We start from the raw sequence: 27110 nt of genomic DNA, 5'->3' as shown, positions 1-27110 counted from the left end.
GTTAAAAAGTCATGAGAGAAACTGAATCACAAGCAGCGCTTTTATTTAGCATTTCAATCCCTTCCCCTCCCCTTCCCCTCCCCTCCCCTGTATCTACTATGACTGGTATTTCATCTGCACTTGGGGCATTTTTGCTTGACAAGTGGTTTATTACTTCTTGTTCTCCATTTTCTAATAGAATCAGTTCCAGAAAATATTTTCTCTCCACAAATATTTCTTGTATTGTATAATCCCATTTATAAATAGTTTCTGTATTTCTGTAAGTTTTCGTGTGTGTTCTTGTAACTTCATTGTTTCTTTCAGATTTGTGCCAGTAGTGCTCTTTGAATAACCTTATCTGTAATCATCTTTGCGATTTTCCTTTTTTTGTTATTTTTCTCTTTTGACATTTTCCGTTAAGATGGTATACTTTGTCCCTTTTTACTGGAAAGCTTACATTCAATTATTATACTTCCTGTTCGACTATGGCTTTCATCCACTGTCCTCTCTTGATTTCAAGCTGTTTGGGTCTCTTTTTTTTAACCACTTTTCCCCCTTGCTTGATTCATTTATCATTTATCTCATCACCTACCCCTACAGGTTCTCTTTTGCTAGAGTTAAAAGTATTGATTCTGTATCTTATATTACGCTTAAATTCTGACACTATGTCCTTCATGTAAAGTTTTGTTGGTGTACCAGTGTTCTTTTTTTAAATCTAATGCCTGACTATCAGAGGTCCCCAACTTTTTGGGCACCAGGGACCAGTTCCATGGAGAGAGGTTTTTCCATGGACTGGAGGGGGTGTGGTTTTGTGTGCTGCCTGCATCCCACGGATGGGGCTTTTTTTGTGCGGACCGGTTGCTAGCATGCCGTGGCCCAGTACTGGTCCACGGACCAGGGTTTGGGGACTCTTGCTACTGTATACGATACCAGTAATTCATGGTTTATTTTGCTGCACCTGAAGTATTTTTGTTGGCTGAATGGCTTCCCCCCCCCAATTTTATTTCTTATTATACCGTCAATTTGATTCCAAAGTTGTCCATCTTCAGGCACACAGTATGCATTTACATTCCTTGAAGCAAATGTTGACAACGAACAAAGAATTACCTCTCCAATATATAATGTCTTTATAAACTGCATAATTGTGCTTGCTCAGTTCACTTTTCCAAGTTCTCTTCTTTCCTCAATGTTAGTGTTCCAAATACTACATCTTTTCTGGGTAATGCACTTAGCAATTCTTGAAACTTGCTATTGACTGATTATCTGTCATCCAATAGTTTTCCACTCCCAGCAACCACCTAGATAAATTTTCCTTCACGACCATCCAGCCTTGACTTGTTCTTTTCAAGTCTGTCAATGGTGCACACAGCACCGCCATAACTGAGTCCATCTACCTTGTTGCTGGTGGTCCTCTTCCTCTCTTTTTTCTACCTTTCCCAGAATTCCTCCATGTTTGCTACATTTGCACTTTTAGTAAAAGCGTAGACCTGAGCTTATTCTTGTTGTCCTTGTTGTGCAGTATATAGGGTTATAACCAAGAACTCATTGTACACATATGATTGTGTATCGTCCGACCCATCTACTGCGATAATTAAGTTCGCAGTTGATACCACCGTAGTGGGTCTTATTACAGGTGGAGATGAGACAGCATACAGGGGGGAGGTACAAAAACTATCCATATGGTGTTTCAACAACAACTTGCACCTGAACATCAGCTAGACGAAAGAGATGGTGCTAGACTTCCGGAGGAAAAAAAGAGGAACCTGCCCCACTTTACATCGGGGGGGGGGGCTGTGTGGAGAGAGTTTCCTCCTTTAAATTTCTGGGAGTCTACCTCTGTGAAGATCTTACCTGGAAAGTTAATACAACCCAGGTGGCCAGAAAGGTCCAACAGAGACTCCACTTCCTCAGGGTCTTGCGGAAGAACAGGGTAGAACAACGGCTAATGATCCTCTTTTACCGGTCTACTATAGAGAGCGTCCTCTCGTACTGTATTGTGGTTTGGTATGCTGGTCTGACAGCCGTGGATAGGAAAGTATTACAGAGGGTGGTGAACACAGCACAAGACATTGTGGGCTGTCCCCTGAAACCACTGGATGACATCACCAGGGCTCGCTGCCTTGGAAGAGTGAGGAAAATTCTCAGGGTTGACTCACACCCTGGACAGTACCTCTTTACTCTCCTACCATCAGGTAGGAGATAAAGGAGTATAGCCAGCTGTACCAACAGGCTGAAGAACAGCTTTTATCCATCGGCTGTTAGGCTTTTGAATGGGAAATAGTTTTATAAACTTTATGCATGATTGACTTGCGAGGCTGGTGTGTTGTGCAATTAGCTCACATGGTGTAATAAGATGAAGGGTTTGTGTCACTATGAGTTGGGGGTGTGGGCACGAAGGGAGGCTCAGCCAATCTCAATGTAAACATGGTTGTACTTTGACAATAAAGGTTCACTCATTCATTCATTCAATGTATCTCTTTGCAATAAGTGAAAATCATCTTTGTAACAGTAAATATTCATTCTGTAGGAAGAATGTTCTGCCTTTGTTTATTTGGTTGTCCTCCACAGCTTAGATAACTGATTATATTGTTACTGTAAATAAGTTTTAATCCCATTATAGAGGGTAAATCATTCAAATCAGTTAATAATTGGAGAAGCATATGAGCGTAGTTAGGAAAATAAATATTGCCATTTTAGCAGTGGAAAAAAATAGAAATGACAAACAGAAAGCACACATTGTATAACAAGTGAAAAAATAATAATAATGAAAGTTTTGAAGAGTACTACGAGAAGCCTCCCTAAGAAAGGAGAGACAGGTTGATAGCTCTTCCTTGGTTTTGCAAATCATGTTGCATGGTGATTCTTAATGAGCAGTATCATTTAGATGTCTAATTTGGATAAGAAACAATGAGACTCAGCATGCTAAACAATTATGGAAGTCTTACATCTGTGATTTTCATACCATTATATTATTACTGTTTTACATTTGTTTCCTAGCTGTCTTTCCAAAGAAAATAATGAAGTTCTCTTTATTTTGAGCTTGTTTCCTGGTGATTTCATATAAATTCCATAAAGTTTATTTGGCTGAATTAAGATAGTAATTTGCTGTTACTGCCTTCTGAAATACTGCTCTTATGTCCCAGTCTAGCCTTTAGTCCAGGGACAATTTACTGGTCCTGTCTAACCCAAAAAGAAATGCTTTTTCCCAATCATCAATAAAAATTGCTATAATATTGAGACATAGCTCTCCTTAATAATAGTGAAGAATACTCCACTTCTATTTTGAGGGAAAAATGGAAGAATAACAAAAGGAAGGTTTGGTAATTAGTACAGATTTTTTTTAATTAGAAGAAGAAGCTATTAGATTCATAGCCATCTATGCTTGTAAAATTGTTGCAGCTGACTCCTCGCACCTATGTGCATGTGACTTTTTGGAATGGAGTAATTGGTAAAGAAGAATATTTGTAGCTCAGAGGTGACCTGAGGAGTCCTTTATGCTCTCATCATCAGTGCTAGTCTGATGATGTTACCTAGTTTAAGTAATGAAATGTCTGCAAGAAAACAACCAAGCTCAGAGAACACCAAGGACCCTTCAAATATTAATAAATCTAAGACTGTTCTATTTTTTGAGCTCAACTAAACTCAGTTGCTACCTTTTGAGATGTTCATCCAGACTTTAAGCATATCCATTTAAATTTACTGTATTAAAGGTCTAGAACAGGTGTGTCAAACTGCTGACCCGTGGGCTGGATGAGTCACACAGAAGCTGTGTCCACCCCAGCTCCGGCAAAGGGAAAAAAGTTGTCGTGACACGTCACATCACGTGGCGAGTTTGACACCCCGGTCTAGAAGGATCCACATACACATTATAAAGATCAGTGTGATATAAATGGTTTGTAATACAGTGTCTTATATTATGAATATACAATGGTGGTGTGGAGTTGTATTGGATATTTTTAATCATTTTAATAATTGAAGAATGCAGTATGGGCAGAATTGTGTCATAGAAATGGATGAAGCATTTTGGATTTGTGTTTGTTTGAAGCAGACAAAACACATTTGTGTTTTCCACTAAAAATGATAGGAAATTACACCATTTAATTTTGATCCAAGCCAGCCTTTAGGTCTTTAGAAAGAGCTGACGCTGTTTAGAACTCATGACTGGAGCAGGTGAATTGGAGAGCAGCCCTTATCAGAAAGTTTTGCAAGGTGCTAGGCACAATACTTTTTGCAATGCCAATAAACCAGGCAGATGGTTAGCTTACAGGTTAAGGAAGAAGCAAAGGGCTTCTAACATAGATAAAATAGAACATAAGGGTAAGGTTGTGTATCAACAGGATCTTATTAAGGAAGCCTTTCTGGACTTTTATTCTAAATTATATGCTAAAGATAAGATTAATGAAGCAGATATTGATGTATATTTGAGGAATGCTAACATCCCGGTTCTTACACAAGAACAAAATGAAGAGATTAATCAACTGATAACAGAAGAAGAAATACTTTTAGCAATTAAACAATTGAAGATGGATAAAGCACCAGGCACGGATGGACTGACTGCGGTGTATTACAAAAACCTACAATTGGAGATGATAAAGCCACTAAGGGAATTGTTTCAGACAATTCAAAGGGGAGGAAGGGTGCCTCCGTCTTGGAGAACTGCCTTTATTTCTTTGATTCCGAAGGAAGATCAGGACGTCACTCAAGTAAGAAATTATAGACAAATATCACTTTTGAATATGGACTACAAGATATTTGCTAAGGTTTTAGCTAACAGATTGATGAGGGTTCTGCAACAGATAATTCATGGGGACCAAACTGGGTTTATCAGTGGTAGACAAATGAAAAATAATGTGAGGCATATAGTAGACTTGTTGGAATTTTTGGAAAGGAACAACCAGATCCCTGCGGCGCTGATCTTTTTAGATGCCGAAAAAGCCTTTGATCAATTGGATTGGCAATTTCTGATGAAAGTTTTAGATAAAATGAATTTTGGGGATAAATTCTTACAATCAATTAGGGCAATATATCAAAAACAAACAGCCCGAATAATAGTAAATAATAGTTTGACTGAAGTATGTAATATTGAAAGGGGCACAAGACAAGGGTGTCCGTTGTCACCTTTATTATTTATCTTAACATTGGAGATATTATTGATTAAAATACGGAATTCGGAAAAAATTAAGGGAATTCAAATTAGAGATCAGGATTATAGACTGAGGGCGTTTGCAGATGATCTGGTTGTTACGGTGACCCATCCAAAAAATTCTGTTGTGGACCTGATGGAGATAATAATGCAATATGGGAAGGTTTCTGGATTTAAGGTTAATGTACAAAAAACTAAAATATTAGCCAAAAATATGACAGTATCACAAAAAGCCCTTCTAGAAGGGCTAACTGGATTTGAGATTGTTAAAAGGGTTAAATATTTGGGGGTGTATTTGTCACCCTCAAATGCAAAGTTATATAAAAATAATTATGAAAAATTATGGGTAAAAATTCAAAAAGAATTGGAGAGTTGGAAAAAACTGCAGTTGTCTCTACTGGGAAGAATTGCAGCAGTGAAAATGAATGTTTTGCCTAAATTTCTATTTTTATTTCAAATGATACCTATTCTTAAAAAAGACTCAAATTTGGAGGAATGGCAAAAGGGTATCAATAAATTTGTATGGGCAGGGAAAAGGCCACGAGTCAAATTTAAAATTATGCAGGATACGCGTGAAAGAGGTGGTCTTAAAATGCCCAACTTTAAATTATATTATGAAGCTGCTGCGTTGTCAGCGATAAGTGATTGGATTAATTTAACACAAGGGAGATTATTAAATCTTGAAGGCCACGACTTGTTATTTGGCTGGCATGCATATTTATTGTATGATAAGAAGGTAGATAATGTGTTTAAAGTGCATATTTTAAGACAGGCATTGTTGAGAGTTTGGAAAAAGTATAGACATAAGCTAAACTACAAGATACCTTTGTGGGCAATTCCGAAACATGCAATAGAAAACATAAATGTTGGCTTCAAACATGATGTGACTACATTTAAGGAGATCTTAAGTTTGGAGAGGAACGTATGGTGTTTGAAGCCGTATAATCTTTTACGAGATGAGAAGATTGTTCAAACTTGGTTTCAATATGGTCAATTACGGGCCAGGTGGAAAGAAGACCAGAAAATTGGTTTCTCAATGACTGATGAAAATTTGGTAAAGCAAATTAGAAATCAGGGTCCAGCACATATCAAACGGATATATCTTGCATTGATAGAAATTGACTCAGAAACAGAACTTGTTAAAGATTGTATGATAAAGTGGGCTCAGAATATTCAAGAAGTTATCACAATGGACACTTGGGAAAAGATCTGGGTGAGAAACGTAAAATTTACACAAGCTCAAAATTTAAGAGAGAACTTTTACAAAATGTTTTATAGGTGGCATTTAGATCCTAAAAAGCTTGCAAGTATGTATCCGAACTACCAACCTAAATGTTGGAGATGTGGTGGCGAAGACGCAACGTATTTTCATATATGGTGGACCTGTAAAAAGGTTAAAGCTTTTTGGATTAAAATCTGGTGGAATATGCAGAAGATATTTAAGCAAAGGATAAAGTTTTGTCCGCAGTTGTTCTTATTGGGCATAATTACAGATACTACTGTTGTGGATACCAAGTTGATGCTGAACTTAATTACGGCAGCAAGACTTTTAGTAGGTCAATATTGGAAGAAGGAGGAACTGCCGACTATAGAAGAATGGACTCTAAAAGTTTCTGACCTGGCGGAAATGGCAAAGATTTCGGCCTATTTGAAAGACCATTCGCAACAACGTTATATTATGGAGTGGAAAAAGTGGATTGATTATATCCAGAACAAATATGGGACCAAAAAGTTTCATTTAGCATTTGTATAAGTTTTTTTTATATGATATTAGTATTGTTTGTAGTCATTTCATATGAGCTAGAGTGCGATAGACTTAATAGTTTATTGTTGTTAACATATGGTTGTTTATGATTGTTTTTACTTTTATACCTTGTATTTAGCTCTGGGAAGTCGGGGAGGGGGAGGGGGGAGGGGGGGGAGGGTTAGGGAGGGTTAGGAAGGGTTGGGTGGAGGGAGGGGGGAAGGGATTGTTAAAGATAAAATGTATTGTAAAACTTTTCAAGAAAGTTTTGCAAGGGAAGGTAGCAGGAGGAAAAATTTATTTATTTTATTTATTATTTATTATTAGATTTATATACCGCCCTTCTCCTGTAGGACTCAGGGCGGTTCACAAGGTTTTAAAAACAATACGACAAATTACAAAACTTAAAATCAATTAAAAAGATTATATTAACCTTGGAATAAAACCCCAATTAAAATACAATTAAAAACCCAGTTAATATCCTCAGTCCAGGCCAGAGAGCTCAAAGAGCCAGGTCTTCAGGTCCCGGCAGAATGAGCGAAGGTCAGGGGCAGTCCTAAGCTCTACAAGACTGCCCATCTCATCTGTCAGGTTTAACTACTGGTGCTCCTGGTATATTACATAAGGTATAATATAAAACTGATGAAATGTAGTATGGATTCCCAGGAGAGTGGTAGCACATTCCAGAGGAATAAGAGGCAACTCAGTTCAGATAGTTTGTGTGTGAGAGAAAGAGGGTGAAGACAGCCCCTCCCTAATTGTTCCCAGAATGTAGCTTCATTTAGGTAATAATCTGCTTCAGTTTGGCAAGATTTTGTCTGTAGGTGTAGAACAATAAAGAAATCTGCTTGGAAGAATCACCACATATCTGTTTTGATTTCCATAGCTTGACAAAAACTGTCTCTTAAATCCAACTTTAAAGAAGAAGAACACACATCTAATAACAATAAATAATCTGAAGGCAGAAAGTCGATAGGGGAAGAGATGATTTCCTGTTCATTGCATAAAGTGCAAAATGTACAACTCTCTGCCTGTTTGGCATAGATTATGTGTTTGTGCTCAGTGCCATGAGCTTCTGGCTGTCAGGAAGCAAATCTGTTCTTTTTAAGCCAAGAATGGCTGCATTAGAGATGATACAGAGTAGGAAATGAAATGCGATAGCTTTGCCTGATTCTCAGGATAACTCCTTTGCTACAATGGAGAATGAAGATCTTGGAAAAGAAGAACCCTTCAGGATAATGGAGATGTTGTCATAGGAAGGATCCAGTCCTTGGATGATAAATTCATATCATGTATGAAGGATAGTTCTCAGGGGAATTGGTTGATTATTTATTTTTACTTATTTTGGTTATCAGATTTATTTGCTGCTCATCTTGCAGTTCAGTCGACTCTGATTCAACAATTCAAAATGCAGACAAATGGGTTTGTGTTGGCTGTAGGTTGCTATGAAGTTGTGGATGTCACGTGCCATTTAGATAAACTGCTATATAGCACAGGGGTCCACGTTAGCATCAGTGACAGTGAGAAATCTAGACAATCGATTCTGGAAGCCACATTTAGGCTGCTAGACGGAAAAAGGAAGTACAAGACTATGTGGCCTATGGGTTTTAATGACCTGACATGGCTGCTGTTCTGCTGGTGTGAGCCAGCTATTGGAGCAAGTAAAAGGGGGGGGGGGGGAAAGAAACAGATCACTACCAGGGCTTTTTTTCTCATAGAACGCTCAGAACAGAGTTCCGGCACCTTTTTTGGATGGAACATTGTAGGGTAGGCAAGGCGGGTTGTATGACGTGTGAGTTCCGGCACCTTTTTTTTTTTTTTTTTACAAAAAAAGCACTGCATAGTACAATGACTATCTGGCTAGCAACCTTGACACATTGCATCCTCATAAACAGTAGGAAGTGGTGTGAATAATTTTTTTTAACATTGTAATGTCCTTATACAAATCTATGGTGTATCCTCATCTGGGGTACAATGTAGTTTTGGTTATCCTATTTGAAGGATGCAAGAGAATTGGAAGAAATGCAGAAAAAGGCAACCAAAGTTATTAGTTTGCTATGAAACTTTAGCTTCAAAAAAAGACAATAGAAAAGGGGTAGAGTTGAGGGATATAAAATACAAGGAGGAAAACTGAAGCAGATAAAACAAATGATTTCTTCAGACAATGCATCCTAATTAACTTGTGAAAATCACTATGACAAGATATGATATTGGCCACTTTGATTGTTATAGAAGACTAAACACATTCATGGGCTATAAGAAAAGGATAACCTGGCCCACGTTAAAAATGAAATTCTGTTGCCTGCTCTAGAAAGAAAGGAAGTATATATCTACTCATACCCATACATAACACATAACACACACACACACACACATACATACATATATACCACATACATAAATACATGTAAATATTAATCACTCTCCATTTTGAATACATAGCAGAAAGGGGGAGCTTGATAGTTCGCAAGGATAATACTGTATGGAGCAAAACTGTAACTGAATATTGATGTTCTGCTTAGGATACCACGAAGCCTCCTCCTACAAGGTAACAAGGAAAACAAGTTGTGAAGAGGATGTGTAGCATCCCAGACAATCCTGCGGGCCCTGCTCAAGCATCTGTTATATGCTGTGTCTTGGATAGAAGGGAGTGAACTGCCAATAATCTTTTCAGCCATCCTCATCACTCTCTGCACTGCTTCCTTTCTGAAGCAGTAATGCTGCCAGACTGGACAGTAATGCAACATGACAGGATGCTCTCGTATGTCCCTCTGTAGAAAGTGGTAAGGACAGAGGAAGGAGGACGTGCTTTTCTCATGCGATGCAGAAAATGCAGGCACTATTGTGCCCGCTTCACCAGTGTCTTGCTGTTGAGTGACCAAGTTACTCTACTCATTAGCTGCACACCCAGAAACATGGCGCTTATGGATCTATTAAATGCTATTGGTCTTGAGGACTCAAGGTTACCTCTGATTGGGCACCAAGTTTCCAACAAGTAGTGGCAAATTGTGCTGATATGGGTTAGTACTACGAGTCTTTTAAATATGTACCTAAGCTGTTCAAACTTAATTTTTTTATGCCAAAGAAATATTGTCCTGCACATGAAATGTAAATCTATCTGTGGTAACATTATAGTTTTTCCATATTAGGCTATATATTATTAAAAATATTAACTGACGGTACACCAACAACTCTCACATATTGACTGTTGCCTCACTGAGAATGTGATTTGAGTGTCATGGCTGATCAGGAAAGAAGGTTTGTTTGACTTCGATACCCTTTGAATACATTACAATACCATCTTAATTTGAAAAGAAAATTCACCCGCTCCCATTCCTACCCATATAGGTCATATGTTTTCATCAGTAAGCCAATGTTAGCAATATATTAGTACCTTAAGTGTGGTCTAAAATAAATTAGGAGCTAATTTACAGTACTTGGTCTCCTACATGAAAGCTTCATTTGGGAGATGGGAAATCAAGACTGGCACATTAAGTAATATTAGATTGCTTTATACATAATAGCTCTCTTTTAGTTATAATTGAAAGGATGTACATTTACTTGGGGAAGATGTTCAAAGGTTAACTAGGTTAATGGAGCACTTGTAACGATCCTTAAAGCAATGTAACAATGCAATGACAACTTGTGTCATTTAGTATTAAAAGTGTGATGGGCAAACTTTTGTTGTTGTTTAAAAACCTATTCTGGAAGAAATTTTCACACTGATGTATCCTCAGATCCTTAATAATATACCTTTAAAAATGGATAATTTAGAGTACATTGATGCTCGGGTTGCTAGGAAACGCTTTCGGATGTTAGAGTCCAAGGAATGTACATACTTTAAAATCTCTAAGTAAAACAAAATCTCTTAGTAAAGCTTAAGGTAAATACTTTTAAAATCTGTTTGACCTTTTAAAAAATGTACTGCTGAGGTTTCCATGTATTATTATGCATACATTTTTATAAATCTTTGGTAGCAACACACAGTTACTACTTAGCATTAAACTATTTGAGCAGGATGTGTGTATTAGATAGACAGTTTAGAAAGCAATAGAGCTTGGCTATGTAAAGCATGATTTGAAATAAAAGAGGTTTAGGCTCATGTTAATTTGCCTCTAATCGAAAGCTTATAGCAAAAAAAGCCAGCTTTAGGTAATCTATAGATGTACTTAGTGGTTTATATTCTTTCCAGTTGCCTGCTGATTAAGCTTTAGATACTCAAATTTTATACCCCTGTTTTCTGAAAAACACCTATTGTGTGCTTCTTATTATTGCTATGCAGGGGTAGGCAACCATGGCTCTTTTATGACTCATGGACCTCAGCTCCCAGAATTCCTGAGCCAGCTGGCTCAGGAATTCTGGGAGTTGAAGTCCATGAGTCATAAAAGAGCCAAGGTTGCCTACCCCTGTGGGGCTTGTATCTGACTCATATTAAGATTTCCCATGTGTAATGTGTGAGGTTAGTAGGATTACCAATTCAAGTGCTGTGACATTAATGGGGTACCCTTTTTTCCCCTGTATCTTCAAGACTAGTACTTCTTTTGACTGGAATCCAATAAACAGGCATTTAAACCTGTAATTCCAAAGTGATTTTGATTTGACACCACTGACATAATGACAATGATGACAGGACATAGTTCCCTCTAGATGAAGATATCAGTTGGTGTATCAATATGTTGTCTAGCCGAAAGTTGAAGAATACACTTCTCTCTCTATTTCAGGGACACTAATGATAATTAAATTCTTTGTAAAATGAATTAATAATTGAGTTTGTATTAAAATCAGAGTAAGAATAATTTCCTATTTTACATTTCTAGGCTCTTCTGTTTTGTCCCTTTTATTTAAAAAAAACACAAATAATTTTAAGGTTAATTACTAGTGTCACTTATGTTTTGATTTGTATAGCTTTGAAAGCAATGCTTTTCCTGATTTCATGGTACATTTCTACATACTGACGAGTATCCTTCCGACTGAGAATATTAAGTTAGCATCAATTCTTCAGATCATTCTCTTAATCTAGAACTTAGTAGACAGCCATGAAGGTCTTGGAAAAGATATTCAGATGCTTTGATGTGTCATTATTTACAGAGATTATAATAATGTAAGCAGTGGAAGTTAAAACTGCATTCATTCATTCATTCATTCATTCATTCATTCATTCATTCATTCCAATTGCCTATGCCATGATTCTGGGCAGTTAACAATGAATAACAATAAGATAAAAATATACCAAAATACTAAATTACTTACTTATACTGCACAGCAGTCAAGATACTAATCAGGATTTAGCATAACCGTGATACGAACTCAGTAACAGAGACTGGGTCCCAAACCAGGTACTCAAGTATTTAAAAAGGGCCAACAGTGTTCCAGAAAATCTAACCTCTAAGTATTTTATGTTTTCTTCCTGGTTCCATCCAGATGACACTCCCTAACAGAGAGACCTGGAGCATACCTCTCCTGCCCATCTAACAGGACAGGTAGATAACAATGAGGGAGAGATGATAAGAAGAGACTGGACAGCCATTTGTCTGAAATGGTATAGGGTTTCCTGCCTGAGCAGAGGGTTGGACTAGATGACCTCCAAGGTCCCTTCCATCATCATCATCATCATCATCATCATCATCATCATCATCATTCCATGAGTAACCCAATCCCAGAAGAAGCAGCAGCATGGAGAGAGTATTGACCTTTTTGAAAATTGATTCTGGAGAAGGCTCCTGAAAATATCATGCATAGCCAAGAAATATAGATCATTCAACCACTCAACAGTTGAGTTGTCTCTCAAATGACCAGATTCAAATTATTTCACTTCAGACCCATTGCTTGAAGACCTAGTTCTCTGGAAAAGGGTCTAATGCTGGGAAAGATAGAAAAAGAAGTCCAGTAGCTAGGGAGATGGATTAAGTTACAGTAGCAATGGGTGCAGCAGTGGAAGATCTAAAGGACTCGGTTAGGGACAGATCATCAGGAATAAAATCTATATGGTCACTAAGAGATGACACTGATCAGATTGCAGATATTAAATAAATCAAAAGTAATCCTGCAAATTGAGTTCTAATAGTACTTGAATGATTGCAGGGGGCTGAAATCACTAACAGCCTAATTTTACAAGTGATTATCGTTAGTTAACTGAACTTTCTTCATAGGCAAGTTGAAGTTTTTCTGATATACAGTTAGAATAATTAATTAGTGGAATGACTTGCCTCCAGAAGTTGTGGGTGCTCCAACATTGGAGGTTTTTAAGAAGAGACAACCATTTGTTTGAAAAGTACAAGGTTTCCTACTTGAGCAGGAGGTTGGACTAGAAGACCTCCAAGGTCCTTTCTACCTCTATTATATGAAAGTTAAGTTAATCAAATACTAGTGATTGAAATATATTCAGTATGTAGAATTAAAATCTTGTAACACAAACTAACAGAGTGTAAAGAATAAAGAACATGATCTTGACATTACTAAACAAGGAGGAACAAACCTGGAAATGTTGCACAATACTGCATGAAGATGCCTTTTTTTAGCTGCATAGTTTATCTTCTCATCCTTTACCTTTGATGAGATACTTACCTTTAATAAAAAAAATTGAAAGCAAGCATCTAAAGACGTTTTATTAGGTTTATTAGTGTTAGGTAAAAGGTAAAGGTTCCCCCGCACGTGCGTGCTAGTCGTTTCCCCCGCACGTGCGTGCTAGTCGTTTCCAACTCCGTTTCAAAGCCGAAGAGCCAGCGCTTGTCCGAGGACGTCTCTGTGGTCATGTGGCCAGCATGACTAGACGCCAAAGGCGCACGAAACGCTGTTATCTTCCCACCGGAGTGGTCCCTATTTTTCTACTTGCATTTTTACGTGCTTTCGAACTGCTAGGTTGGCAGAAGCTGGGACGAGTAACAGGTGCTCACTCTGTTATGCGGCACTCGGGATTCGACCCGCCAAACTGCCGACCTTCTGATCAACAAGCTCAGCGTCCTACTGTCCCATTTAACAGCTATTTTCCAACACTGTCCACCAAAGACATAATGTGTTTTTGTTACCATAGTTTCTGTGTAAGATCTGACCTTACCTTCAATGACATTCTGTTAGAAAGAACTAGATAATCAGTTTTCTATAATTAGTGTGTACCCTACTTAATAAGCCAGTCTGAGTATGAATGAAATATTATATGTGGTCAATAGACATCATGAGACTGATGTACCTTGATAAATCTATGAAGAATTAAAATTAGGGCTGCTTAACCTACTTGTAGCTTTTATGTCAGGGAAAATAAAATGCAGCCAGTAGCTGAGAACACTGTGTTTTAAAATCTGTACTTCAAGTTCCACACATTTGCATAAACCTAGAGTTGCCCTCATTTAATCTTGCTAATTAAGAAAATTGAGAGCATAGTCTTTTAGTTTGAGATTTCTACCCTTCTCCTTTTTGTGGACTATTAGATCACCACTATATAAAATGAGGGAACATTGGTCTTGGACACCATAGCAAATGTTTTTCTCTAGGTGGTTGTAAAAATAAACATGGGCAAAAAAGTCTACAAAAACTCACAATATTTTGTTTGTTTATATTTGAAGGTGCCAAAATGACTTCCCATCTGAAGTCCATGATGCTATGTACAACAGTGCCAACATTTCATAAGATTTAATTTGAATCCAAAATCATGTGTGATTTAGTGATTTCATGAGACTTGGGCAGTTAAAAAGACAAACATATTTTCATTTCGATTCTGGTATCAGGGAGCATTTAAAACAATTTTAGTATTTGCTGTCTAATCCCAGAGGCCCTGGTATCTATGCTGGTCCTATGTATATCGCCAGGAGCAAGTTTCAAGAGTTTGCATGCTGGAGAATAGTTATTTCTGACTCTTATGGAGAAATAAGGATTATCTAAGGATGTAGTCTGATATGTTAATTTCAAATAATTGCAGTAGAAGATAGGAAAGATGAAGAAAAGCAAGGCCATCTCACAATTATCTGTTCCTCTGAAGCAGGACACTTCCGAGTTGCATATGGACAACTAGAATGGAATTTTAGAATCTTCTGAACACTATTAGAATTGTATACTGTCATCTATTTAACAGGTATAAAATGTTCAATTCCCGTGATAATATTGTCAAATGTTCTCTTTGAAGAAGAGCAGAAGGGGGAGGCAAGGATGAAAGTATAAAAAAGCCAACTAGGAAACGCTAGTTTCAGAACAGTTCCTAAAATGTGTTGGGTAAAACAGATGGTTGGCTTTTCCTTAGTTGACTGAACTGAGTTGTAGAAAGGACAGACCAGAACAAAATAGGCCTTCCGCTGGTTATATGGATGGAAACTGTGGGGTGTGAAATCTGTTCATAATTAATATCATGTAAAAATCATTTTTAATTGAGTGTAGAGATAACTGAAGAATATAAAATTGCCAATACGGGACTAAATTGGTTATCTAGAACTAAGGAAAGAGAAGCAACCTAGAACTAAGGAGAAACTTCCTGACAATGAGAACAATTAACCAGTGGAACAACCTGCCTCCAGAACCTGTGAATGCTCCAATGCTGGAAGCTTTTAAGAAGAGACAGGAGAACCATTTCTCTGAAATGGTATGGGGTTTCCTGCCTGAGCAGGGGGTTGGACTAGATGACTTCCAAGGTCCCTTCCAACTCTGTTATTATCTGCAAAATTGTGGATTTTATACGTTGAACAAATCTGAAGCAAGTTAAGAAAAAGTGTGCCCAAACACAGCCTCGGTTTCCATGATGATAATACAAATTATTTGCTTTTGGACTGATGTCATCATGAGCTTTTGCCTTCATGGGCCAAGTGTTGTAGAAAAGCAATTTAGTGCTTCTCTGGTTTGTCATTTTCCACTCACAGTTAAGTACAAAAGGACTCATGCCAGAAATGTTCACAAACTGATCAAAAAAGTAAAGATGGCAGCCACAATAGTGCAACTGGAGCTTCAATTGTACCATTGGTAGCTGCCATCTTGACTTTTTATTAACAGTCTCTTGCAGACATCCCTGACACAGACACCTACCTGTTGTTAAGAGAGTTTTGTTTACTCATGTATGATGCAAATCATGGGAAAGTCTTTAAACCCACTTTTCCAAGTTCTCTTTTATGATTTCAACTCAACTATTTTACCAAAGCAGTGCTCTGCCATTATGGCCTTTCCTGGAGACTTCACAAATATAAGCAAGGGTGCTTTTTCAAGAGGCAAGTCGTTTTTCTTTGAAGACAGTTCACTTCTCATCCAAGAAGCTTCTTCAGCTCTGACTGGATGGTGGGGAACTTGCTTCAGACTTGCTCAACATATAAAAACACCTTTGGGACAACCATGACTTGGATGACTGAGAATCTCCATAAACTTTCACAAATATACCTGTGAGCTTCTTTGTATGTAGACTGTAACTATGTTAATATATTTATGCAGGAGAGTGATTCAGCTCTTGTTTTCTGCCCTTGCCTTTGCCAGTCTCAATGGTTTTGTTATGCAACCTATCAAAACCAGCCTATCCAGTTCCTCTGTGCCGGCAATTGTCCCACCGTCCTCTGTATCAGCTGTCAAGGTGACATGTGCAAGGAAACAGGAAACCTGTGATTCTGTCATCTCTTTGAAGATGGAGTGTTTTTATACAGAAGTTAGGCAGATTAAAAAACAAATCTAGAGCTAGGATTCAGCATAGAAACATCTTTTTGAAAGATTGTTTTAAGCCATAAAAGTGGCTTATTTTTTATCCAGATGATCTAATTGCGGTTTTGGTTGCCAAAGTGTACTAATGTTTAGTCTTTGAATTTCAGTATCTTCATACGTGAATTTATACCATTGCTCTGTTTTAAAGAAGATTCTGCTTTCAGTAAACAGTCTCATGGTTTCTGCTCTAAACGGAATGTACTATTTGGTTGACTGAATCCTTGTTTTATTTCACTGAGATTTGCAAGGTTTGGGGTAGTAATCTTTTTTTTTTTGCTGAAGAGGTGTTTTCTGTGCAATATGTGAATATATATATATATATATATATATATATATATATATATATATATATATATATATAAAAAGTAAAGGTAAAGGTTCCCCCGCACATGCGTGCTAGTCGTTTCCGACTCTAGGGGCCGGTGCTCATCTCCGTTTCATAGCCGAAGAGCCAGCGTTTGTCCGAGGACGTCTCCGTGGTCATGTGGCCGGCATGACTAGACACCAAAGGTGCACGGAACGCTGTTACCTTCCCACCATAGTGGTCCCTATTTTTCTACTTGCATTTTTACGTGCTTTCAAACTGCTAGGTGGGCAGAAGCTGGGACGAGTAACAGGCGCTCACTCTGTTACGCGGCACTCGGGATTCGACCCGCCAAACTGCCGACCTTCTGATCGACAAGCTCAGCGTCCATCCAAGAAGCTTCTTCAGCTCTGACTGGATGGTGGGGAACTTGCTTCAGACTTGCTCAACATATAAAAACATATATATGTTTTCTGAGGTTTTCGTGGGTGTTTGTATGTGGATCTGTACGCGGGGAAAAACCCGAATGACCAAAGATCCATATATATGTATATATGTATATATGTGTATATGTATATATGTGTGTGTATATATATATATATATATATATATATATATATATATATATATATATATATATATATATATATATATATATGTATATATATGTGTATATATATATATATATATATATATATATATATATATATATATGTATGTATGTATGTATATATATATATATATGTATATATACATATATATATATATATATATATATATATATATATATATATATATATATATATATATATATATATATATATATATATATATATATATATATATATATATATATATATATATATATATATGTATATATATATATTCCAATAGTGATTTTAAATGTAAGTTATATAATCTTATGGTCTGTAGCTTTTGCAAACATAAAAAAACACCCTCCCCCTTTTGGGGGGTTGAAATGCCTCTTAGTTCTATATTTACTGTCAACATAATTTTGTCTGGATCAGTAGCTTCGCATTTCTTTTGTGCATTAAAACTTAAGGATGGGGAGGTACCCAGTATGACAGCTTTTTAGGTACAGCATTTGTCAGAGAATAAAGACTGCTTTGCAGCTTGTTTGTACCTTGATAAGGTCATAATGTTTTCTTATCTAAAACTTAAAATAAAAGAAGATAAGGTATAGTGAAGGAAAGACAGCACAGGTGAAATGTGCTACATTATTGAGAAAGCTTTATATCTGTCTTCCCACTATCTCCTTTATAAAACTGGTTGTGTGCTCTTTATTTACTTCCTAAATATATGTATGTACATATTAATAAACATAATAGAATGAACTTGGACATAGTGAGTATTGAATGGCAGCTATTATAAAATAATTAAATGTCTGCTAGCAATTCAGAATGGATGTATGTGGAAGAAAAACCTCTATATTATAAGGGCCTATTGCTGTTCTTTTAGTTCCTTCCCTTATTTGAAGTGGAAAAAATGGATTTTATTTTATTTTTTGTCTCAGAGATTAAGACATTTGCTTCTTCTGGTACCATGAAGATATTTACTGTTGCTGGAGCAATGGTTCCAAAATTAATATACAAGGGATTCCAGCATACGGTATATGCCATTCTTCCCAATATACCAAAAGAGCATTTTGAAGTATATGAGCCTGATTAATCAAATCTGGAATGAGTAGGGAACAAAGACTGATCTCTCTCACAGTGATTTGCAGAAAGGTTTTACCTGCATAAACAGACAGGACAGAAATGATAAAAATAAACGATAGTTTAAGGAGGAGAGCATAATATATTAGGGCAATATGTGAAGCCAGCTATTATGGCTTGCAGGCTCTGGTTTGTGATTTAGCATTTGATTTAAATCTGGTTGGCATATTATTTCTGATGCTCTTGCTGAATCCATTCCTTTTACTTTATTGTGGGTGTGCAACTTTTAGTAACTCAAAGGCCATACTCATCTTTCCATAAGGTGTTGGGAATTTCATTCAGAATTTCATTCATTCATTCAGAAAGGAAGCATGGTGGAGCAGTGGGCTAATGCCTCCTTACGTAACACCAGCTGCCTGCAATTAGTGCAGGTTCGAGTCCCACCAGGCTCAAGGTTGACTCAGCCTTCCATCCTTCTGAGGTAGGTAAAATGAGGACCCAGATTGTTGGGGGCAATAAGCTGACTTTGTAAAAATGCCGCTTGGGGGTGGCCGAAAGCCCTAATAAGCAGGCATATACATAGAATGAAGGCTATTGCTAAGCACATTGATTTGTGCTTCTTAGATTGTAAGCCGCCCTGAGTCTTCGGAGAAGGGCGGGATATAAATGGGATTTTTAAAAAAATGTGGGTGAGCTTGCTTTTACTTTCTACTTCATGGACAAATGTAAGGAATTTCAAAACCAAAGATGCTTTTTCCTATTCATCAGTAAAAGTTGCTATAACATTGAGACATAATACACTGACATAGCTCTCCTTAATAATAAGGAAGAATGCTGCACTTCTATTTTGGAAAAAAATGGAAGAATAACAAAAGGAAGGTTTTGTTAATTAGGACGCTGAGCTTGTCGATTGGAAGGTCGGCAGTTTGGCGGGTCGAATCCCGAGTGCCGCGTAGCAGAGTGAGCGCCTGTTACTCGTCCCAGCTTCTGCCAACCTAGCAGTTCGAAAGCACGTAAAAATGCAAGTAGAAAAATAGGGACCACTACGGTGGGAAGGTAACAGCGTTCCGTGCGCCTTTGGCGTCTAGTCATGCTGGCCACATGACCACAGAGACGTCCTCGGACAAGCGCTGGCTCTTCGGCTTTGAAACGGAGATGAGCACCGGCCCCTAGAGTCGGAAACGACTAGCACCCATGTGCGGGGGAACCTTTACCTTTTACCTTTACATTTTTTTTAATTACTAGAAGGAGCTATTAGTGTCACAGCCATCTCTCCTTGTAAAATTGTTGCAGCTGACTCCTCACACCTATGTGCATGTGACTTTTTGAAGTGGAGTAGTTGATAAAGAAGAATATTTGTAGCTTGAACTTGAGATGAGAAGTCCTTTATGCTTTCTGAGCTGGCTTGTTTTCTTGCAGATGTTTTATTACCCAAACTAGGTTACATTATCAGGGCTGCACCAAGATCCCTTGGTGGAATAAGTACAACTTCTGATCAAATGGAGTTTGGGTAAATTCTGGAAGGCTTGCAAGGGTGGGCAATCTGGAAATTATTGGAAAGAAGTTGAGTACAGAAAGGATTGGGAAGATCAGTGAAGAGGTTGTACAGAAGTAATAGTAGTAGGACGACTGAAGAAGCAAAAGATAGGGACAGCAGAGCAAGAAGAAAAGTTGAAGAGACCATTGCAGTGAGTGGAGAGAGTGGACTGAAGGAGGCACAGGGAACATAGTATTTGGAGGAAAAATATACAAAAGCAGTAAGCTTGAGGACATGGAGATTGAAGGACCATTGTGGGCCACCTCAGACATCCCAATGGCTCAAATCTAGCTTATGGTACTGAAAGAATACTAAAGTTAAAGAGACCATGAAAAGGATAATACCATGTTAAGTAGGTACAAGCATGCGTATTACCTAACACAAGGGTAATAAACCTGGTGTGGTGGTTGGGCTGATCGTATATTTTATCTCTGTTCCATTAGTACGTTCCTTTATGTTCTGTTCATAAATATGTAATGTGAAGCTGATGTGTTAGTAATTTGGGAGACCATCAAATGGTAGAATGACAGCTCTCTGTTACTAACTGCTTTAAATTGTTTTATATTTAAAACCCATGGCTTTTACTTATTTCTAACAGCACTCTGGGCATGGCAGCTAAGCGGTTAAGATACTGGGCTTGTCGATTGGCAGTTTGAGACCTAAGTACAGCGTGCTGGGGTGAACTTGCCCCAGCTCCTGCCAACCTACCAGTTTAAAACATGCAAATGCGAGTAGATAAATACCATGTTTCCCCGAAATTAAGACCTGGTCTTATATTTGCCTCCAAAAGAGGCACTAAGTCTTAATTTGGACCACCAGAAGTAGACCTCCCACATCTTGACACCTGTCGTGCCGCTGCTTGACTTCTTCTGCGGCTGCTTACCATCACTTGTGGCTGGATGCCATGTGGCGCATTGCGCCGTTGCCGCTCCTCCCAGTAGGACGCTGCATAGAGCTTTGCGCTGTTTCTGCTGCTTGTGGCAGGATGCTGCATGGCGCTTTGGGCTGTTTCCTCAGCGTAAACAGCCCGAAGCGCCACGTGGCCTCCTGCTATGAGCAACAGAAGCGGCCTGAAGCACGCAAACAGCCCAAGCAGCGGAAAAGGGAATGGCAACAGTGCAATGCGCCACATGGCAGCCAGCCACAAGTGGCAGCAAGCCGCCGCAGAAGAAGTCAAGTAGTGGCACGACAGGTTTTGAGGTATATGAGCCCTGGCTGTGGTGGTTGTACCGGTAAGGTAAGTGGGTGTGGGGTGCGTGGGGCAGTTTCACCCCTCTTCCCCCACCGTAACTTGATTTTTAGGGGTGCACTTCACCCCAAAACTAGGGGTTAGTTTTGGAGTAGGGCTTATATTAGGCCCACCTCCAAAAATCAAGCTAGGGCTTACTATCAGGCTGTGTCTAACTTTCGGGGAAACACGGTAGCTATCACTTAGGTGGAAAGGTAACTGTTCTGTGCTCCTCGGCATCATCGTGCTGGCCACATGACTATGGAAGTATCTTCCAGACACTGCTGGCTCTTCAGCTGTGACTCCCTAGCGTCAGTCATCACCGGCAGTGGAAACCTTTACCTTTTTTTAAAGGCATTCTATGTCTCTAGCTATTATTGTCTAATGGAAATTGCTTATCTATGGGAAAGTTATAAAGTTGGTAAAAGTTCAGAGGAAGAAGGCAGCTTAAAAGTAAATTTTCCCCTGCACATGCGTGCTAGTCGTTTCCAACTCTAGGGGCCAGTGCTCATCTCCGTTTCAAAGCCGAAGAGCCAGCGCTTGTCCAAGGACGTCTCCGTGGTCATGTGGCTGGCATGACTAGATGCCAAAGGCACATGGAACGCTGGTACCTTCCCACCGTAGTGGTCCCTATTTTTCGACTTGCATTTTTACGTGCTTTCGAACTGCTAGGTTGGCAGAAGCTGGGACGAGTAACAGGTGCTCACTCTGCTACATGGCACTCGGGATTCGACCTGCCAAACTGCCGACCTTCTGATCGACAAGCTCAGCGTCCTAACCCACTGAGCCACCGTGTCCCTAAAGACAGCTTACTGTATGTCAAAAGGAGTCCAGCATGTGAAGTTTTTGAGATAGGTTTCCTGTCTATAGTAGCTTAAACCCAAGTTGGTTAGTTTCAGAGATAGAATTCCATTGGAGTGTTGAGTCTAATTCTGTACCTCTTAAAAATAAATAAATAAACTGGGTGAGTAAAGACAGAAAATTCATGAATATAATAATGTAAGTCTCTTTTGTGTACTTTACAATCCTTATCTACGGGTTCAGATGGAACTTAAGTGTCCCTTACCACACCTCAGTAGTATTGCAGCAGAAAAAGCAAACCCACACATTTATTGCTTTCTTCCATAATTTGTACCTATCTAATATTTTGCCTTAGTGAGTCTGTTTTCTTTTGCACCCAATTTCTCTTACATAAATTGTCTAGGCAAACCCTAAATCAACTTGTCTACCTTGAAGTTTGTTTCTCCCAATCAACATTTGGAAGTGATTAAATTTAAAAGAAGATGTATGTTTTATATCAAAATTCTTGTTGTAGCTGAAAGATGAACCGATTTGTGCAAATGGATGTAGTAATGTCAAATTCTGGCCTTAACTTTTGACATTTTTCACTTTACGGAACCTGGGAGGGACAGTTTTAAATGTTCTCTGTAGGAGACCTAACATCAGATGGTGGCATTTTAATGTTCTGTCAATGTTGGGAGCCAATTTTCTTCTGTGGTACGGAACAGAAATTGACAAGATAGCTTGGGTAACAATATATCATAGTCACTGCTGATGCAGAATGGTGGCAAATTGCTTCTGAAGGAGTAGGACCTTAACAATTTGCTAAAATGCATAAATCAAGAAAATAAGTACAGTAGTCTTATATTGGGGGTCTTCAAACTTGGCCCTTTTATGACTTGTGGACTTCAACTCCCAGAATTCCACAAGTCATAAAAGGGCCAAGTTTGAAGACTCCTGTTTTATACCAATACAATAACTTCGATTTCTTGTATTCCTTCTGCTTTTTTCCCTCTCTGCTTACATATTTCTTTTATTTGTTTGTTTAGTATAATCCTTTTCTCCAAGAGATCAAGGCAACGTAAGGTTTCCCACTTAGCCTCACAATTGCCCCAGCGTTACTCAGGAATTTAAAAGAGCCAAAAGAAACTCCTGAGCCGAGGTTTCAACAAAGAATTACAACTTTATTTTGATCAAAACAGAGAGGGGCTGCCTGATTCCTCTTCGTGGCTGGTAGAGGAACGAAGGCAAGCAAGCAGGAAAGATGTCTTCCACCTTTTATACCTTTCCAGAACAAAGAGGTCGGGTCTTGGTGCTAGGAACCAAAAGGTACAGAAAAATGATTCCTAGATGATGACTCGTACACAGCAACCCAGGTTCTATCCGTATCTCCTTTCCCCCCTCCCCTTTAACATGAGGCTTTTAGTTTTCCAATACACATAAAGCATCTGACTACAAAAGAAGGATTACAAAATAACAAAACAATGATTACACCATAACTACAAGTATCAATATAAAATGGTTACTATATATAAAATAGCTGCTAATGTCAAACTTATACAAACATAAGCGCAATAAAATCCCTTCAGTACATATCACTCCTTTCTTTCTTTCTTTCTTTCTTTCTTTCTTTCTTTCTTTCTTTCTTTCTTTCTTTCTTTCTTTCTTTCTTTCTTTCTTTCTTAACCACAACTCTGTGAGATGGGCTGGGCTGAGTGAAGGACTGTCACTGAGGGTGGATTTGAACTCGGGTCTCATCAGTCTTTTTTTATTGAAAAGTTTTACAATACATTTTATCTTTAACAATCCCCCCCTCCCTCCACCCACCCCTACCTAACCCTCCCTATCCCTCCCCCCCATTCCCCCCCCTGACTTCCCAGAGCTAAGTACAAGGTATAAAAACAAAGAACAATCATAAACATCCATATGCTAACAACAATAAACTATTAAGTCTATCGCACTCTAGCTCATATGAGATGACTACAAGCAATACTAATATTACATATAAAAGGAAAGAAGAAAAAGAGAAAAAAACTTATTCAAATGCTAAGTGAAACTTTTTAGTCCCATATTTGTTCTGGATATAATCAATCCACTTTTTCCACTCCATAATATAACGTTCTTGCGAATGATCTTTCAAGTAAGCCGAAATCTTTGCCATTTCCACCAGGTCAGAAACTTTTAGAGTCCATTCTTCTATAGTCGGCAGTTCCTCCTTCTTCCAATATTGACCTATTAAGAGTCTTGCTGCTGTGATTAAATTCAACATCAACTTAATGTCCACAACAGTAGCATCTGTAATTATACCCAATAGAAACAATTGCGGACAAAACTTTATCCTTTGCTTGAAGATCTTCTGCATATTCCACCAAATTTTTATCCAAAAAGCCTTAACCTTTTTGCAGGTCCACCATATATGAAAATAGGTTGCATCTTCACCACCACATCTCCAACATTTAGGTTGATAGTTCGGATACATACTTGCAAGCTTTTTAGGATCTAAATGCCATCTATAAAACATTTTATAAAAGTTCTCTCTTAGGTTTTGGGCTTGCGTAAATTTTACGTTCCTCACCCAGATCTTTTCCCACGTGTCCATTGTAATAACTTCTTGAATATTCTGAGCCCATTTTATCATACAGTCTTTAACAAGTTCTGTTTCTGAGTCAATATCTATCAATGCAAGATAAATCCGTTTAATATGTGCTGGACCCTGATTTCTAATTTGCTTTATCAAATTTTCATCAGTCATTGAGAAACCAATTTTCTGATCTTCTTTCCACCTGGCACGTAATTGACCATATTGAAACCAAGTTTGAACGATCTTCTCATCTCGCAAGAGATTGTACGGCTTCAAACACCAGACGTTCCTCTCCAAGCTTAAGATCTCCTTGTACGTAGTCACATCATGTTTGAAGCCAACATTTATATTTTCTATTGCATGTTTCGGGATTGCCCACAATGGCATCTTGTAGTCTAACTTATGTCTATACTTCTTCCATACTCTCAACAATGCCTGTCTTAAAATATGCACTCTAAACACATTATCTACCTTCTTATCATACAACAAATATGCATGCCAGCCAAATAACAAGTCTCATCAGTCTTAGTCCAACCACTCCATCACTTTTATATGTGCATTTATTTAATTTACTCAGGTAGCAATCTTGTGACCACTTAAAGAGTAATCCCATTTATCTCAACAGAATATATGACTATAGGGTTGCACTGACATTTTCTTTTGTCATTGTGGTATATTTACCTAAAATTGTGTCAAAAGTACAGACAAAAAGGAAGCAGGTTCTGCATGGCTGTTGTACATTAACGGAAGAAGCAGTGCTAATAATACATCTCGAATGGCCATAGAATGTCATAGCTTATGGTTTTACTTTGTTCTTTCATGGAATAAGTTATTGTTTCATTTACATTCTAAGAGCTAGAAAGGAGAAAATCATCTCACTCCATGTGGGAAAAACATTACTTGTACTTTTGTTTTCATTTCAATGCACTTGGTATATGCATATGAAACTTCCTAGTGTACTATAGGAGTTGTTAATCTGCAGTTTTGGAGATATGACTAATATTTTATAGCAACCAATTTTAAAAAAAATCAGGAAAAATATAATCTTCCTGGTATGGCTCGTTATAAATCTTGGTGTACATTCTTTGCAGTTTGGTTTACAATTTAGAAAGCACTTCGGAAAATGCTGAATGTAATCGCAATCCAAAAAATATGTTTTCAGTGTTAAATAATACCCCCCCAAAAAAACCACAACAACCCACGAACGTATCCATTTGTAGAGGCTTCAGTGTAAATCAAAGCAAAGTGAACATCTGAAGATATTCCAAAAAGGTATAGGCAAACATTTCATGATAAATGATGCTTTCTTTTCTTTATAGCTTTTAATGGCCAAAAATCTGAGCTAGTAGTACCTTTGAAACAGCTTTCCCAGCAGCCTAATGTCATTGTTTGCTCTAAGTATTTGATTTATCGGCCATTCAGTCACAAGGACTCTGTTGGCCTCATGATCTTGTTGTGAGGTTATGAGACATTCACCAGTCTATTATGGTACCCTCCAGATATTTTGAACTAGAATTTCTATATAAATTTTCACAGGTAAGAAGCAGTATAGTCTAAAAATTCTAGAAAGAATAGTATTAGGGCAACTGGCTTAATCATAACACTCAAATTCTTCTTTTCTGGGGAGGAAGGATATACTGATATACCTGGTTACCAAGAAGAGGCCTGGATTCAAAATACATTCATCCAATTGTTGTTTTTGTACCGGTACACTCCCATGTGTACCGGTAGTCATTTCCATCACTCTACTAATACAGAGATTGTCAATCATAAAATCCCTTTTGCTCTGATTTTTAATTTGTTCAGTTCCACCTTCTAATCTGACTACTAGATAGTCATTCTGGGATAAGATTACAACTGACTTAGATTGGCTGGGTGTCATCTGAATATCGAGCTGCTGTAACTCATTTAGTGACCATAAAGCAGGACTCCTTTAACAAAAATTTCATGGATGTATGCAACACACTAGGATGGCATCCCCTTTGTGTAAAAAAAGCTCCAAGGTTTCCCATGTAGTGCCAAGAGCAGAAAAATGGATGAATGAATAACTTCAAAAAGCAAGAATGGCAGCGTTATCTCTTGAGCACATGGAAAATTTATGAATAGACATCTACTAGAGCCAACTTTATATTTCTGTTCAGACAAATTCCTTTCTAACTGTTTTCTTTCCCCTCAGTGTTTTTTCACAAGTGACTTTGGGGTAGGGGGATTTTACTTTTAATATTCCAATAGAAGAAAATATATGTAGCTTGGATTGAACTATGGAGCCCTATTCATTTGCTTTTCTCTCTTTCCATCCATTTTAATTCTTTGATTTTAATACATTCTTGATTTGAATGTATCTGAGTAGAAAGCAGTTCAGCAAGTATAAAGTTTAGAGTGTGAGCTACTCATGGGTTTAGCTAAGTTTACTACTAGCTGTTTAATACAATGAATATGGCACACAATTATTTTCATGGAGAAAAGTAGTAAAATATT

General features: G+C 37.9%; 1 protein-coding gene across 1 annotated transcript in view; it reads left to right on the top strand.

Moving 5' to 3' along the window:
* Nucleotides 1–27110, top strand: part of ITPR1 (inositol 1,4,5-trisphosphate receptor type 1) — a 201613-nt gene that overhangs the window by 9389 nt on the left and 165114 nt on the right. The gene's annotated exons all lie outside the window — the stretch shown is intronic.

Source organism: Vipera berus, assembly GCF_964194415.1.
Source record: "Vipera berus genome assembly, chromosome: 2".
Taxonomy (NCBI): Eukaryota; Metazoa; Chordata; class Lepidosauria; order Squamata; family Viperidae; genus Vipera; species Vipera berus.
This window is presented reverse-complemented; position numbering and strand designations above follow the sequence as displayed.